Source organism: Mchenga conophoros, linkage group LG3 (genome assembly GCF_057382185.1).
Source record: "Mchenga conophoros isolate Kocher_MC1m ecotype Shallow Benthic linkage group LG3, M_conophoros_male_GT1.1, whole genome shotgun sequence".
In the NCBI taxonomy this organism is placed as follows: Eukaryota; Metazoa; Chordata; class Actinopteri; order Cichliformes; family Cichlidae; genus Mchenga; species Mchenga conophoros.
In genome coordinates, this window is record NC_140528.1 from 48,363,932 (window position 1) to 48,382,164 (window position 18,233).

Genomic DNA, 18,233 nt, shown 5'->3' on the forward strand with positions numbered 1-18,233 from the left:
TATAATATTTCTAGTGATACTCAGAAGCTCTCATCAAGTCCCGATTTAATTCGATTTATGCTGTTATCAGTGTTTGCATGATAGCATGGCTGTGGTGTCCTATCAATGTATGCGCTCGGTGTTTGCTGATATCAAACTGTAGCATTAGGACCACTGAGTTAACCTTTGTAGTGATACTCACTCCTTTTTATTTAGACCTGGTTTAATTCTGGTATAGTTGAATATTTGTATATAATCCCTGCAGCTGTCAGACTCTATAGCAGGGGTCACCAGCCTTTCCAACACTGAGAGCTAGATAAAATTGTGAACAGTTTGGTTCATCTTTAGTTATATGATAATAACAATTCTATCTTGATATGCTGTCTTATCACAGGTTAATTTTTAAAAAAAAAGGACTGGGTCATGTAGCAGCCAACAGCTCCTCCAGAGAGGCTGTCCTGGTGAGGGAGAAGTCCATGGCCCACTTCTCGGCAGAGGGAGCAGTGTCTTGGCAGCCAAAAGAACTGCCCATTTGAAGTCCCAGTGACTTCCCCACAACGGCTCTGAGGCACCCACAAACCTCTAAAGAGCGTTCCTGCCTCTTTCAAATTTTCTTAATAAATGGAGCTCTACTCCAAAATAAACTAACCTCTTTATTCTCTTAAATAATTGGTCTTCACTACGTTCCTATATAGTAGTATATTTTTTCATTATTATAATATGAAATTAATACTACATGTGTCAAGTTGTGTGCCAATATTTGTTGTGTAGTGGAACTGAGACATTGGTCATTACAAACATGTATTTCAACTAATATTAAAATTCTCAAACAGAAAAACATTAAACATAAATATATAAAATATAACTATTTACAGAGAGACAGGAAAAAGGACCCAGCTTAAAGTGGAAGGGCCTCAGGGAGAAGGAGGAGAGAAATAAGAACATTGTTTCTGCCCTGGAGAGCTGCTGCCAGGTTGGAAACGATAGTCATAGAGAAAGTGTCACGGTGAGTTGTGTGGCTGTCAGTGGCTGGACCCACGTGCAGGACTCTGAGACAAAACATTAACTTAAACGACAGCTTTATTTGCTGGTGAGTCACTCTTGGCGATACATAAACAACAACTTAAACTAACTAGACAGGAGATACTGAAGGTAGACGACAATGAATACACACACAACAAACGTGGAGGACGCAACAACTGGCAGGGAAAAACACAGGGCTTAAATACATACTGAGGTGATTAGGGAATGTGAAACAGGAGGAGAGCACAGCTGGGACTCATCAGACATGACAAGACAAGGGGAGGCAAAACTCAACACATTGACATAGTACACAGACTTTCAAAGTAAAACAAGAAACTGAACAGACGTGGACTAAACTAGGGGATACAGTGACAGAACAAGAGACACACTGACAGAGATGACTGTATACTAACAGAAGTAACACAGAACCACGACCTAAGAAGGAGAACACAAGAAATGCCAAGGACCTAGGGAGTTAGGAATACTAGCGACAGAAATCAAACCCAAGAGAATCAAAACACATCATGAAATCAAAGATAACTAATACAAACAGAAAAACACTGAGTCCACAGACTCAGGACTGTGACAGAAAGTATATACAGTGGTCCCTCATTTATTGCAGCAGGGGTTCTGCTAGCCCCTCGCCACGCACTTTATACACTTTTTTTCCCCACACACATGAACATTGGTCACAGTTCTCACAAGTTGATTCTCAAAGTGCAAACCTTTGTAGATTGCAAAACGTTAAAGTATTATTATGCTGCGTTTCATCTTCGTCTGCGCACCACTTTCGTGCGCCTTTTCCCCTCACGGTGCAGGTGTCTATTTCCGAATGAAGGTCATAGTTATGGGTGTTTTTGTGCTGTTTTTTCTATTGGACGTGATGGTTATCAAAACCAAACGTAATAAATTTGGCAAGCACAGGAGATACAGCACGGAGGAGATTTGTCAATCAGGCTGCAGAATGCAATGCTGTACTGTGCAATAAAAAAGCAGCGAAAAAGCGAAGCAGTGACGGGTGAACTGGACCACTGTGTGCTGTTTATTAATAAACAATATATATTCCTATATGACAACATGCATAAATAATTACAAATAATTATTCATGTATTAGTTTTTATGTATCATGATATTACATTTACATAATGCAGCTTTTATTTACAGCCTTAACTTGACTCAGGTTGTGATTTCATTATTGTGTCTTAAACATGAACATTTCTTCCTTCTGCTCTTTCTTTATGTAAAATTTTAACTGCAGTTAGAGAAGAATACTGAATTCATCAAACAGCTCCAGGAGGTGAAAGTAGCAGCGGAGGACCTGAAGAAGCATTTGGAGAACAAAAATCCAGAGGTTTGTCTTTCCATTAACATTGAGAAATTGCTGATTCAACTTATGAATAGTATAATTGTGAACACAAGTATTTATTCACCATCAGACTGTAGTATATAAATAAATTCATTTGAATCTAAAGGTCTAAAACTCAGCAAATGAACATAGTAACCTTCACTTTAAGGAGATGTTGAGGATGAGGAAAAAATAGGATGACACATTGTAAAAAATGCTCCACAGCAAAGAAAAAAAGTCTGTCATCAAATAAGTTTAATATGTTGGAATCTATCACAGCAGAGTATTTATTTGGTCTAATGTTCATTTATTTTTTTAAACTGGCAGCATTTTGTGTTGTTGAAATTTGAGCTTCTATATTAAATATTGACTTTATCACACAGCTGATCAAACAGCACTGAGTGAAGTGAGATTTAAAACTTCTGTTTATTGTCACGTTTGATGTGATTAACTGTGTGTGAAGAGACAAAGATAAGAGTGAGAATATTGCACATTAATTTCAGTAAAGATACAGAATCCATGTAAAAGCTGTGATTGTGTTTAAGTTCATTATTATTATACAAACCTTAAACTGACAGCAATAGTAAATGTGCTATAAGACTTACAGACACTAATTTGTGTGTGTGTGTGTGTGTGTGTGTGTGTGTGTGTGTGTTTGTATGGTTGAAGGTGATACGCTGGAACAGAGTAGCACTAATCCTCAGTAGTTGTATTTAAATAAAATGTGCAAGAAAATAAGTGACTTTAGTTTTTATGTCTCTGTGACTGTAATTGAAATAATTTACATCCTTTATATATGTTAGTCTATACAGTCTTAGTTATTAAAATGAACACCAGTCAGATTGAGTAAGAGGACACAATGGTTGAAAACATGTTGCACGCAGTGTGAAGCTTCAATCATTTTGTCACTTTTATCAACAAAGTGCTGAATCATCAACATCTGTCTGTCTTTCTCTCTGACAGATGATCAGATCTGAAAATGATGAAATCATTCAGAAGCTGACAGACATATTACCTATACTGGTATCAAAGGTCAGTGAAAGCATCACTCAGAAAACAGAGGTAAACGTGGACAGAACACTTAATGTTGTTAACACCATGCTACATCAGCTCCCTTATATTTACACAATACAACTTTTATTTATTAGCTCTCTTTCTAACAGACAACAGAATAGCCTGGTGCATTGTCACAAGACTGTACACTATAAATGAATCAATAAAAACAAGTCTAAAGGTATAAAATATAAATGTAAGAATATAAGAAATGTTAATACTATTATAAAATGTTGATAGTAGGAACAGTACATGGGGGTAGAAAAGTGTTGCCTGCAATGCTGACAATCAGCGCTTCCATCAGGTCTCTTCCAAGAATAGGAGTTCCTTTTATTTTCACAAGAAAATTCACAGCTCATACAGGCTGGCCACATACTAAATAAGTGTCTCATGTGACACTTGTGTTCGTTTTCTGAAACCATGTCCACAACAACATTTACTTGACGTGAAAAGTGTTGTTTTACAACAACAGAGTATTTGGCAGTGAGTAGAAAATTCTTTGTCCATATCTTTCTAAGCAGTGAAGTAAAGTAGCTCTTCTCTTAAATAATCAGGCCCCATCTTATCTTAATGACCTTGTAGTACCATATCACCCTATTAGAGCACTTCGCTCTCGCTCTGCAGGCCTACTTGTTGTTCCTAGAGTATTTAAAAGTAGAATGGGAGGGAGAGCCTTCAGTTTTCAGGCCCCTCTTCTGTGGAACCAGCTTCCAGTTTGGATTTGGGAGACAGACACTATCTGTACTTTTAAGATTAGGCTTAAAACTTTCCTTTTTGCTAAAGCATATAGTTAGAGCTGGACCAGGTGACCCTGAATCCTCCCTTAGTTATGGTGGAATAGACGTAGGCTGCCGGGGGATTCCCATGATGCATTGAGTTTTTCCTTTCCAGTCACCTTTCTCACTCACTATATGTTAATAGACCTCTCTGCATTGAATCATCTTTTTTTTTTTTTTTTGCCTGTCCCGTTTGGCTCTTTTGCCATCAGAATTATTGTCTAAAGGCAAAGAAAGATGCCCAACGGATTTACTTTACCAAATTGACCATCCCAGCCTTGCCATAATGGTCCATTTGATTCACCTTTTATTGTTTATTTTATTTTCACTTGCTGAATACGGGACAAACTTGACTCGGGGAAAGAAGGGGAGAAAGAAAGAGGGAAAGAGAAACAGCTGAGAAGAGGGACGGGGGAGAAGGGCAAAAGACAAAAACCAACAGAATGGGCAGAAAAAAAAAAAGCATATATCAATCACCTGGATCACCTGTTGAGAAAGAAAAAAGAAAACAAGCAGAAGAGAACAAGAGTAATAGAATAAACAACATCACAATGATATATGGGAATATGACAGTACACAGCAAATCCAACATGTCCAAATTAACACTGTCGGATTTGATTTCAACACTATTAAAGTGTCTATATGGGTCCTGTCGAGAAAGGAAATTATTTTACTGCTATAGTTAAATAATTGTCATCATTACCATTGCATTAATAATAAAATCTGGAGGTTCTTGATTCAGGGGTAGAACAGTGTGTGTCTCTTTCAGAAAGACTGAGTTGCAGGCTGACAGGAAGTTGTATGCAGAAGTGAAAGCAGGAAGTTATTTTGAGCCGCAGGCTAAGATGAGGCTTTAACAATGTAACAGATAGCTTTAAGAAGGCCTTAAGCAGCTATGACTATTTTATACACAATGCATATCTGTGCTTATTAAAGAGTTGGAGCTCGGTCAATTAATTGGGGGTCGGAAGCTTTGTTCGGCGCGATGTTCGGACAATCTATTGTGCAAGTGACTTGGAGCCATAGAAGGAATCGCAATACATGCTTACAAAACACTTATATATCAGATCATTTTATATTAAGGTTTTAGTAGAGGTTCTTGGTTAAAACATTTATTTAGTAGAAGACATACACATAGTCTCAGTGAGCTTCTGGTCTGGTAAAAGGTCAGAAGTGCAACAGGTGAATTGAGAAAGAGCATGTGAGGTCAACACATACACACACATAGAGTTAAATTTATTTAGAGGAGAGATTACTCATGTCTGGTTGTAACTGCAAAAGTGTCTCGGTAAAAGAGGAACCGTTCCTTGTTGTCTCGGCAAGAAAGAGGAACAAGACAAGAACTGAAAGGTAGACAGGAAGGGCTAGCCATGAAAATAGAAGATGATTTTCTGGGTGAAAAGTCATGATGATGTTGATCTGATCTATGTATAAAATGTACCGGTGACGCATGAAGGGGCGTCAGTAAACAAACCCTGATGCTATAAAATATCTGTTCATGCTTTGATTAAGTCGAAGACTACTTCCTGTCTGCGTACAGAGTTGTCTTCCCACGCGTGTATTCATTAAAATCATCGTTTGACTTCACCCGGCCGGATTGGTGTGGTTATTCTTCGATCACCTCTTGTACCCTTCCTCAATATTGAATCTTAACATTTGGGGGCTTCGTCCGGTTATTGAGGAGGGAGAGTTGGAGGTTTAGACGGAGAAATCCGGGGTCTTAGGTGGTCTGACGGGCAGACATGAATTCCAGTGGTCTAAGTGAGTGGACATAAGCCGGCTTATCCAAAAGGTAAGGCACTACCTGTTGAATTATTTCCAAAGTGTGCCAAATTGGAAATGATAAAATTTAAGTCTACTCACTGAAGTTACTGGTGGATGTCTGTTTTGATTTTGATGAGAATCTCATGACAGTACTGAGGATTTAAAGCAGTTGGACTGCTGGAAAGGATTTAATGCGGTTGGACCGCGGGAAGCAGTTGGACTGCTGGAAATGATTTTAGTAGGTTAGGGAATTTGGTTATTTTTTGGTTATAAGGTTGGACCTGCTTCAGTCTTACACTTTGTTGGGTGTTTTACTGTTGTTCCAAAGTATTATAAATTACTCAAGAACGCCAGTTGGACTGGTAGGAAGCGCAGTTCTCGGAGGTAATGCTCCCTCCTGGCCGAGGACGCTTGGCCCTGACCTATCGGCGAATAGGGTTAGTACGGTCGGCAACCGGGGAGAACTTGGGAACCTCCAAAATAGCTAGTGGTTGGACCACTTTACCGTTTGGAACGGTAATCTGCGCTTTTTTGGGCAGCAAAGGTTGGACCTTGGGTGTTGGACACTTTTAAATTGAGTTAGGGACTTTAGAGATGAGGCCAGAAACTGTTGGACAGATACTGGTTAATTGATTACAAAAAAGTTGGACTTTTATCGGTTAGACCGTTAACTTAAATTTTTCGAAATTCGGTAGGTGTTAAAAGGCATAAAATCTGTGCAGTTGTAAATATAAGACGTCTTTGTGAATATAAAATAATAGATCTCTGTGTGAAAGGAGTCTGAGGCAATGCTGCTGCTATTTTTAGACGGTGTGTGTGTGAGTGAAAATGCAAATGAGTAAGCAGTGAACTGTTTAAGCCACAGTTGGGTTTACAAATACTGCTGCAAACATTGTTGAGTGTGTGTTTAAAATGCCATTCATGTTTATTAGAGGACTATAAATAAAGTTTTGAGTTGCCGTAGTGGATGTATAGTAATTGACTGAGTTTGGATGTAGATATATAAATATATTGAGTGCACTGTATATACTTAAGACTAACACATCACTTTCAGTAGTAACTTTTCTCCAGCATTAGTTGCTGGTGGGTTTTATTTTTTCAATTTCTTGTGTGTGCGGTGAGAATTAATGGAGGTTTCAATTTTTTGTTTGTTTGTTTTTTACTTGCTCTTTTTGATTATGACAAGCATGTCTAAAATACTCTTAGGAAAGTGTGTTGAGTTATATTCCTTAACTCTAGTCACAGTTTAAGTGTGAATGCGGTGACTAGAAGGTTTGGAATGATGAATAAAGGTGTGAGAGGTATTTCTTTGGTGATGTAAAGTAGGAGGTTTTAAAGTTTGAAAGTGTTTTTAATTTAAGAGATGCATGAGTGATGTTATAAGAGTTTAGTTTATTTAAAAGGTGTGTGTGAGAGGATTATGAAATCATTGTGTGAATGATGCTACATTTTAGATCAAAAGTTAGTAGAATTACAGAGGGTCTGTAGATTGTAAAATAAGTTTGATTAGCCTGGAGAAACAGCAAAGCAGCTTGAGCTGCTCTGAGCAGCTGCGTGCGGTGTGTGTGTAACAGGAAATGGTGTGGGTGACAGGAAGTTTGCATGCCCATATAAGGTGACGAGTGAGCACCCAGAGAGAGAAACAGATGAGTTAAACTCTAGGCAGATAAAGCGAATGGAGGTTTTGAGAAAAGAAATGAAAAGGATATTAATTGTATGTTTTAGTGTGTTAACACAGATTACAGATATATGAAGGTGGACTTCTCTCAACCTGGAATTTTGAGTACGGCGCCAAAACCACTAGAGTAGCATAATTGGGAGAAAACAGGCCAGATTTTGGCTTAAAATTTTACAGCTTGACCTCGCACTTGTCCCCATCCTGAGAAGAAGCTCAAAGGACAGTTAATCTCCTGATGAAGACCGACAGAACATCGTGGACTTGAGAAGAATTAATAGCAGGCAAAAGACAGTGCAACGGAAACCACACTGACGACACCAGCAGCAGCATGTAAGGAACCACGAGGTGGAAACATGTACTGTAAATTACAGGCTGGGCAGTTGAACAGTGGGATAATGAACGGTGGTAAAGCACTGGACACTGATTGTCAGATTTGCCATGCTTGGAGTAATCTTGAAAGAGATGACTGAGAGGATCAACAGAAAAGAAGAAACCACGTGATGAACCATGCACGGTGGACAGCAGGCTGGTAAGAACAGTGTGACATGACTGTTTAAAGGCACTGAATGTGGTATTTTGCCAGGCTGGGACTTGATCCAAAAGGAAAATACTGAAGAGAAACAGAGAAGAAACAGACTGTGTTTGCTGGAATTCAAGACAACAAAAGGACACTGAGAGAAGAGGACGGTGACCAGTGAGAGGCGAAGCTGGACGACTTGGACTGTGAGAATACAGGGTGTAATTGGACTGAAAGTGAAGCTTGAACTCATGATGGTTTAGAGATGTCCACCGGCACAAACAAAGAGGTAAACAAGAATAGAAAACACACATACACAAAGTGTTACATGTGAAATTATTTCTGGAAAGAATCAGAAGTGAGATAGTTTTGAAGTAAGAAATCAGAGAAAAGATGCATGAATTAAACCTGACTATAACATACAGAGGCAATGAAGAAAGCAGCTTACACTCACTGAACATTAACAAAATACATAGGAAAAGCAATGAAGACCTGCTTACACGTATATACATGACATAAGTTGGGATTTCTGACCAGAGAAAGGGAAACGGGTAGTTTAAGTACTTATGATAATAATGAAAATGTCTCAGTTGTGTTTCTATAGGGGCGAAACAGATCTGGATCAATTTTCCACGTGCAGCGGTCGGAAGAAACCTGTAGGTTAACTTGACTGGACATGCCAAGGCAAGTTTCTGGTTGAATTGTTTACAGCGCCATGTCTCCATAAACCTGACAAGTGGGCCCTAACTTCTGGCTGAGGAGCAGGGACGCGGTTAATAAGGTGGGAGCTTAAAATTTGGGTTAGCAAATTTGGGAAAGAAACTGACGGCTTAAGTGGAGAATTGTGCAGGAGTCTGACACACTGCAAAAGCAACATATGTAAATCCACATACACAAGCAGGAAATGCATTAAACTTATAAAGACAAGACAAGCTCATGGAGTTTAATGCATAGACACTGATTAAACCTGGCTAAGAACACAAACATATGCAATGAAGAACAGCTTGCTATTTTGTATGAATGATACAATGGTGTGAATGTTTAATAAAATACATTTGTGTTTGTAATTGAGGAATAGAAGAAGCCATATGACAAAGGGGGTTATGTTTTATGCTGAATTTAAGAGTCTAAGGGGGTGATTCTTGTGTGCAAATTGAGTGGTTTTAATGAGACTTTCGGTGTATTGAGGAGGTGAAATTATGTGGTGGCAAGATTTGTGTGTTTAAGGTTGTTGTGGTGAGGGGTTGATTCTGTCAGTTAGGTTGTTGTTGTTATTTTTGTTTTTAATAGAGGGAGTTTTAGGAAACATGGACATGTCTGGGAGGGGCCCATTATTTTGTAACAGTGCACTTAAAGAAAACCTGTCAGGTGATTTTGTTTTGTTTTTATGAGCTAACAATCAGCTCTATTTTTCATTTCTGTTTTAAGCAGGCCTGCAACAGTGAATAACGGCGCTGAAAATTCTCGGGAGGAGCAAATATAAGGCGGCTTTCCAGATTACAATTGGCTGAGGAGAGCTACCTGTGGGGACTGATCAAGGTCGTAAGTCCCTGTAAAAAGGATTTTATGCGAGTCAATCCAGTCCAAAAGCATAAAGAAATATTTTCCTATGGAAAATAAAAAATGACGGAGCTCATTTTGCTGAGGGTGGAGTATCTGATCGTGCGGGAGGCTCCACTATCAGCAAATACATGGTGTGACTGCATGTGAGTGAATGTGAGACTGTATGTGAGTGAGGATGAATTAATGTGGACAAACAATTTGTTTTTACCAGAGAAAATTTCTGTTTTGTTTTGTTGACTGGGGTTAGATTATGGGATTATAGTATATTGTTGGGAGAATGCCAAATGATAAAGGGGAAATATTTTTTGATGTAACTAAGTTATCATTAATTGAAGAAAGACATGACTGATAACTGTTCTGTTTTAAGTTTATTTTTATGACATAGATTGGATCATGAGTGGGGAAACTGAGCATTTTTAAGTTTTGTATAGTATCTTGACACATGAAATGTATCAAGATAAAGGGGGGTTTAGGGTTTAATAATTTAATTGTTTAATAATTTAGGATCATTTTAGGACCTTTTGGGTTTTTGATCATTTGGATATGGTAAAACTGAAACTGGTATTTTTAAGTTAAGGTTAAAGGATTAAAAGTGAACTTGTCACGGTTTGCGAGGCAAGCCGTGTGGAGTTGTAGAAAAGGACCCAAAAGGCGGCAGCTCTGGTGCAGGTGAATATTTATTTACAACGGTGGGCACAAAACAGCACTGGTGGAAAAAACAACCTAAACTGGGTAAGCTAATAACACAAACCAGAAACGAGGATGCAGGGAGACCGAGGGGAAACAACACAGACGAACCAGCAACTACCATAACAGAAGACACAACTTAAATACACCCAGAGCACGGGGAGAACACAGACATAACAGGCTGGGGGAAACATGGAATAAACACAAAGAGAGACGAGAGCTCATAAATACACAGAGGGGCACAAGGGGGTAAGAGTCACAAAGGGAAAAAACACTTAGGGAACACCACAACAGGACACCTCAGAAAACCTGGCCTAAATAAGGAGTGAAAATACAAGGAACCAAGAATACTGGGCCAACATGGCCCAGGACCATGACAGAACTGAATCCTGTTTAGAAGATACAATGCCGGTTTTTCAAAGCTGTGAATAAATCTTAGAGGGAAAATTAGTGAGGGTTGAAGGAGGAGAACAGGTTTGATTTTTTTGATTTTTAGAAGAAGTGGTTATAATGTAGGCGTACACATACAGATATTACATAGGTTTATCTTTAGGATAAAGGGGGAGCTTATAAATAGAAATGATTTTTATACATATTGCATTTTGTGCTTTTAAAGGAGTTGTGGCTCAAATTTGTCTCTGGAGGGTCACGAGCCTTTGGCTAGCGCTATGATTAGCCAATCTACTGTGAGGATAATATGAGTTCATGAAGGATTGCACACGCTTACAGACACAGAGTTAAGAAACACACATGACAGTATTGATTCCAGGCAAAAGGCCTTAAATTCATTTAGCTTTTAACTGAACTTAAAGAAGGACCAAAGAGGAAGGAAAGCAGATATTTTGGTTAGGTCTGATAAACTAGAATTAGGAGGTATGGTTACATTAAAAGGAGCAAAATGAAATAAAAAGGCTATACCAAAATGGGTTATAACATAGGAAATGTGAGGTTAAAATGAAGTTAACACATAGGAGTTGTTTCAAGGCAGCATTTAGCTATGAGGAAATGTATACAGGAGTAATTGCTTATATGCTTAAACTTAATTGATTAAAGTGGTTGTTTTCTTTTGGAGTAGATTAACTTGCAGCAGCGACAACTTGTGCACAGGATGTTGATGATCAGATAAGGGAAAATAGAGCGAGCAACTGGACGTGAAAGCAGGGCTTAAAGAGTTCTAAAGGGATGAGTAACGTTGAAGAGTATACATAAATACAAGTCAATAAGTTAAGAAGATAATTAGGATCAGGCTTTTGATTAAAGAGTCCCAGATAGGATAAGTTAGGGAGATGCAAGAAAAGGTGTTTTGTTTCCTTTGCAGAAGATCTCGGCGACCACAGGAGGGGCGAGGATCCTGGAGATCTCGAGGTTCGAGACCACCAGAGAAGGGTCTGCGTGAGGACACAATGTATTGTGACCTCTGGTGTTCCAGAGGTCAAAAGAGGGAGTGTCGAGAAAGGAAATTATTTTACTGCTATAGTTAAATAATTGTCATCATTACCATTGCATTAATAATAAAATCTGGAGGTTCTTGATTCAGGGGTAGAACAGTGTGTGTCTCTTTCAGAAAGACTGAGTTGCAGGCTGACAGGAAGTTGTATGCAGAAGTGAAAGCAGGAAGTTATTTTGAGCCGCAGGCTAAGATGAGGCTTTAACAATGTAACAGATAGCTTTAAGAAGGCCTTAAGCAGCTATGACTATTTTATACACAATGCATATCTGTGCTTATTAAAGAGTTGGAGCTCGGTCAATTAATTGGGGGTCGGAAGCTTTGTTCGGCGCGATGTTCGGACAATCTATTGTGCAAGTGACTTGGAGCCATAGAAGGAATCGCAATACATGCTTACAAAACACTTATATATCAGATCATTTTATATTAAGGTTTTAGTAGAGGTTCTTGGTTAAAACATTTATTTAGTAGAAGACATACACATAGTCTCAGTGAGCTTCTGGTCTGGTAAAAGGTCAGAAGTGCAACAGGTGAATTGAGAAAGAGCATGTGAGGTCAACACATACACACACATAGAGTTAAATTTATTTAGAGGAGAGATTACTCATGTCTGGTTGTAACTGCAAAAGTGTCTCGGTAAAAGAGGAACCGTTCCTTGTTGTCTCGGCAAGAAAGAGGAACAAGACAAGAACTGAAAGGTAGACAGGAAGGGCTAGCCATGAAAATAGAAGATGATTTTCTGGGTGAAAAGTCATGATGATGTTGATCTGATCTATGTATAAAATGTACCGGTGACGCATGAAGGGGCGTCAGTAAACAAACCCTGATGCTATAAAATATCTGTTCATGCTTTGATTAAGTCGAAGACTACTTCCTGTCTGCGTACAGAGTTGTCTTCCCACGCGTGTATTCATTAAAATCATCGTTTGACTTCACCCGGCCGGATTGGTGTGGTTATTCTTCGATCACCTCTTGTACCCTTCCTCAATATTGAATCTTAACAGTCCACACCAGAGAGTGTTAATTTAACTCTTTTTGGAGAGTTGGTACGTTAACTCTGATTTAGTGTTAAACACCAAATCTGTCTGGAGTTGATAATTTAACACTTGGTGTTAAGAGTTTATATATTAACTCTCAAAGAGTATTTTAGTTTAACTACGTAAGAGTTATCTTCTAATTCATTCTAAAAAGCGGGAATTTTACTGTTCTGAACTTCTAGAAATTTCTTTTGGAAATAAACATTTACTAAAAAGACGCAATGGTTTTTGAAAAACATTTATTCTGAACTGTGCACCACAATTTCAAAACATTTTCTGAAAGATGTAACAGTATACATGTTCTCACTTTCATTAGAATTTTGTTCATCAAAAGGTCTGACATGGTAAATGCAAATAACAGCATCTCATCACTTATTTCTTCAATACAATATGCATGTCCTTCATTCATCCCTTTGTGGAACTTCAACGCACTTCTGCTCTCCCCCATATTCCATCTTCACAAGCATATCCTGTGTGGAGATTGAATAAAAATTAGTTGACACTAATTAATGGCACAAATAATCCAGTAAACAATTGCAGCCCAGTAAAAAAAAAAAAAAGGAATCCTCTTTGAGCCATTACTTGTGTAAAGTATTTTCCCAAAAGACAAAGACACAGGCAACAGGTAATACTGAACTAAATGTAAAACCTCAACCTTTTTAATTTTTACCTAAACCGTGTGCACCAAACTCTGGAGGGATCTATGCTAACGTAGAATCCAATCAGGACGTCTGCTACTGCTGTTTGCTCGTGTTTTTGTTATGGGCGATCGTTTTCAGGCTTCAAGTAGCACCATTATACCAACATTTCACATTCTACACATTGTTTTAGGTGTATTTGACCAAAGGTTTGACTGAAAATTCACATGCAAGCTTTTTTTCAAGGCTGTAGTATTTGCCCGCAAACAATACCTTTCAGCTAGCTAAAACAGAATATTATGCTATCAGCGAGCAACATGGCTAATGCCTTTCACACAACTTTGTCTCAACTCCAAAGAGCCACAGAAGTAAAAGCTAATAGAAATAATTGAAACAATCTTTGAAAAAATGACTTACCAAGCATGGCAAACAACTCAAATATGTAGAGCAAAATGTTCTGAAACGGCTTCACTTCAGCTTCGATTGGAGCCGTGCTGGGGGCGGAGTCTGTGAATTTACTCTGTTGGTGTCATAGCCCCTCTAGGAGTTCAGAGTTAAGAGGTCAAGAGTTAATGTTTCCATTGTAACACCTCCAGATTTGACATAGAAACACTCATTTTTAACACTCGATTTTAACTACTATCATTTTACACCTCAGAGTTACATTAAAAGAATGTGACTCTGCTTAGAGTAAAATTAACTCTACTTTTTCAAGAAGACTATTAACACCAAAACATTTAACACTTTTGAATTTGCTGTGTAAATACTAAATATTAAACATTATTGTGCAGCACATAAGATCAACAGAACACAGTGTGCTTTGAGGTAGGAGCCAAAAAGGGTGTAGTTTGTGTGTGTGAGCACCCGTGTGTACACCTGTGAGCATGAACGCGCTTGTTTTTTTTAAAAGGTTCCTTCATGTAATGATCTGATAGAGGGTGTGGGGGAGCCACTGCCCCGTCCTCCAGGGCATGAAGCAGGTATGGAGGAGATCAAAACTCCAGACATCCAGAGGCCCCCAGAACACAAGAGACCAAGGAAGACTAACAGAGGGGCAGCTGCGCCACTGTCCCAGTAAGAGCTGAGGAGAGTCCCAGATGAGGGCTCACTCAGCAGCCGCGGAGCGGAAGCCAGGGGGGGGTTGCAGTGACGCGCCCATGAGCTCTGCCGGCAGCCAGCTGCGCCTGAGTGACCGAGCCCCAGGCCGAGAGGCCGGGGGCACCCCACCTCCGAAGTGGCCCGAGCAAGCCCCAGGCTCCAGGCCCCGATAAGCGGCCGCCAAGGAGTGAGCCGGTGTGCACCTGGACGCCCATCCCCAGACACAAAGAACCACCAACGCACCGATGTCTGAGGGAGTCCGCCACCGGCAGGGGAAGTGGTGGTAGGGGGAGATAGACCTCCAAACCTTGGAGGGCCTGAGATGTCCCCAGAGAGGTGGCGTCTGATACCCAACCTGACATATAGACACAGACATACAGGCACACACAGATACAAACATCCATTCCCACCCTCATGCTCTCATATGCACTTACTCCATCCTCAACCAACGTGGAGACAGACATAAAGAGACGTTGTACACACGATCACACTCCCCAAGCGTACTCTACAAACCGGGTCTAGGTACCCCCGCCCCTGGAGGAGGGAAACTGCACCCAGACCCAGGTGGTGTTACCCTTTTCCCTGCGGTGGGGAGAGGCAGACCGCCCCGACTCCGCAGCAGCAGGGAGGCAACACACTCCAGACCGCAGTCGGACGGCCAACTCCTCCTCCTGGCCCCCCCGCTCCAGCAGGCCGCAGAGAATGGGGGTGAGAGAAGACTCCAAACCTCCCTCCACCCGCTCATTGTAGTGTTGATGCATGTGTGTTCTAAGTTGCATTTAAAACCCAGGAGGGCATGGAGCTACCTGCCAGAGAGCAGCAGGTAAGCGCATGGTCCCTCCTGCTAGCCCTCAATGTCTACGTGTATTTAAAATTGAGAGGTGGGCAACGACGCCAGGGGTGGGGTGTACACCCTAATGGTAATTTGGATTCCGTGTATCGTGCCCACCCCCAAGATCCTATATGTATGTGTAATGAGAGTGTGAGTAATGTGAATGTCTAAGTTGTGGGATAAAATTGAGGCAAAGGCAGCCAGAAGGGGACGGGGGGGGGGGGGGGGGTAGCCTCCTCTGCACCCTGGTGACATACCCCTACTCCAAGGCCCTGCATGTGTGGGTGGTTGTGGTGGAGCGGGAAGAGGGAGGCAGCTGGAGATGGGGAGGGAAGGAAGGGACCCCCGCTGACCCCAGTAGGCACCCCCATACTCTGCAACCCGCCAGGGAAAGGGGGCCCAGGTACCTAAAGCTGCTCACCCTCTCCACTTCAAGGCCCCGGATAAAGAGTGGCTGGTGTGGCCTGCTCTTCTTCCTCGTGTCCACTATCATCTTCTTTGTCTTATCAGTGTTGAGGGTAAGGTTGTTGTCCCGACACCATGACACCAGGTGTAGAATGCATTGAGATCATCCAGCAGACCGCCAGCAGAGCTGATGGTGCTGGTGGTGTGCCTATACACTGCAAAAACACAAAATCTTACCACGTATATTTGTCTTATTTCTAGTCAAAATAATCTCACTACACTTAAAATGAGAAACAGTCAGAGCAACATTTCAGTAAAATATAGAAACTTGTTTCAAGACAAGACTCTTTGCTTAGGCTGCTGCCCCCGCGACCCGGCCTCGGATAAAGCGGATGAAGATGGATGGATGGATGGATGGATGGATGTTTCAAGACAGTGAATCTTGAAACTAGAAATAAACTAGAGAGTTTTCACTTGTTCCATTTTATTTTCACTTGATACAAGATATTTTAGCTTGAAATAAGTGAAATAAAATATGCCAATGGAACACTTAACAACTTTAATGTTTCTCACTCTCATCTGCAGCTAAAAAAATAAACTCCAGGATAAGAAAAAGAGGAATGATGAAACTTTTTACATTTAATACTGGCACTGATGCAGGAAAATCTTACTGAAAAACACAAGACTCCAAAATCTTTTAGTGACACTGAAATCCAGCTGCACTCAAGTAAAACATAAAAAAACTGTGAATATTTTAATTGTTTCTTTGCTTTATAAATCAGATTAAATAAATATTACATTTTGTGCATTTATTTTTTAAGGGAAATATACTTTTATTTTGGGATACACTACATTTGAACACAAATATTTTGTTAGGATTTTAATTTATTCACTTTTTGTATCCAACAACTTATGTGAAGGAAATTGCCTTCCCGGGTTTCCTCCGTGGCGTGAGCGATAAGCAGAGTTCTGTCCTTTCCTTCTAAGATTCCTAATTATTTAAAGTAACACTCAGGTATGCCATTCAGCGTGTTAGTACGAGCTCGGGAGCAGCTTGGGAGAACAAGAAAACAGAGACTGCTTTAGGTTGCCTTCCCAATCGACTCAAAGGTTTATTTGATACACAGCAGTTTATATAGATGAAAAAAGGTTCGTGTGTCAGCTTTCCCAGTTCAAACCGGTACAGACCAAATAAGGAAACGTCTTCCTGCCTTGTGAGCCAAGAAGTATCCTGTGTGTAGTTTATCAGTTCAGCTATAATTTATGATCATCCCAGCAAAATACACTCCTAGACATAAAATACAGAGTTCTTTCATTAGTGAATTCTGAAACGAACCACCTAGCCTTTAACGAGCCTTTTCCAGGAGATAAAGAAAAAAGGGAGGATGGGAGTAAGGAAGTGGTCTCATCTCTGTGGTGTTTTCGACCTTGGGGTACCAGCTCGTGAGTCCTACACATTGATTCTTGGGTCACAGAGAAAGAGAAAAACAACTAGTAGATGGGCCTTATTGAGTAACAGTTTTCCTGTATAAAACAATATCCTGTAAATGCTTACCGTGGTATCAAAATACCTAACATTATGTTTACGTAATAAAGCTTTTAAGTAAAGCTTTAATTTCTCTCCAGTTGTGTTTTCATTATTGTGTCTGAAATATAAACATTTCTTCCTTCTGCTCTTTCTACATGTAACATTTCACAATCAGCTCCAGCAGGAGAAAAAAGCAGCAGAGAACCTGAAGAAGCAGCTGGAGTACAAAAATCGTGAGGTTTGTGTTTCCATTATAAACATTCAGAATTTACTGACCCAACTCTCGTTATCTCTGTATTGTAAAGAGTTATGAAGGAAACTTTAGATATTATTTTGCTTATTTGACAACAAATGTCTATAAAAGTAACCGTTTCTATATATTGGACATGATTATAATCCATGTTGACGTCCAAAGAAAGTGCTGAAATGCAGAAACTCATCTTCCTTTTTCATGTATATCAACACTGTTAATTTAAAATCCTCAATTAATTATTAACTAACAATGAAATGCAAATGAATGTGTTTCTATGGGATCGTCCTTTTGTAATTAATATCATACCAGGCTCTTAATTCTATATAGAACTTAATTTATTAATTTTTTATGAATGAATGTGTGATTGCATTGTGTAATCACATATGTGTTTTGCTTTACGTTGTTGCAGTTTCTGTATCATTAACCACAAAAAACACAACTTATAAATCCACCACTTTATCTCTGTAGAAATTTTTCAGATCATCCCACAAGACTCAATTTTGTTAACATCATGCTGCATCAACTCCCTTATATTCACATAAAATACTTTTATTTACTCTCTTTGTGTAAAGAGAGTAGAATAGAATAGAATCACCAGAACATGTGATGC

The 18,233-nt window shown here is 39.7% G+C and overlaps 1 pseudogene across 1 annotated transcript in view; it reads left to right on the forward strand.

Annotated features, from left to right (window-relative positions):
- LOC146579121 (uncharacterized) overlaps positions 1-18,233 on the forward strand; it is a 59,252-nt pseudogene that overhangs the window by 18,688 nt on the left and 22,331 nt on the right. The window contains exons 14-16 of the transcript XR_014890295.1: positions 2,261-2,353; positions 3,311-3,379; positions 17,546-17,608. The product of XR_014890295.1 is annotated as an uncharacterized LOC146579121 (transcript). The remainder of the gene's footprint in view (positions 1-2,260; positions 2,354-3,310; positions 3,380-17,545; positions 17,609-18,233) is intronic.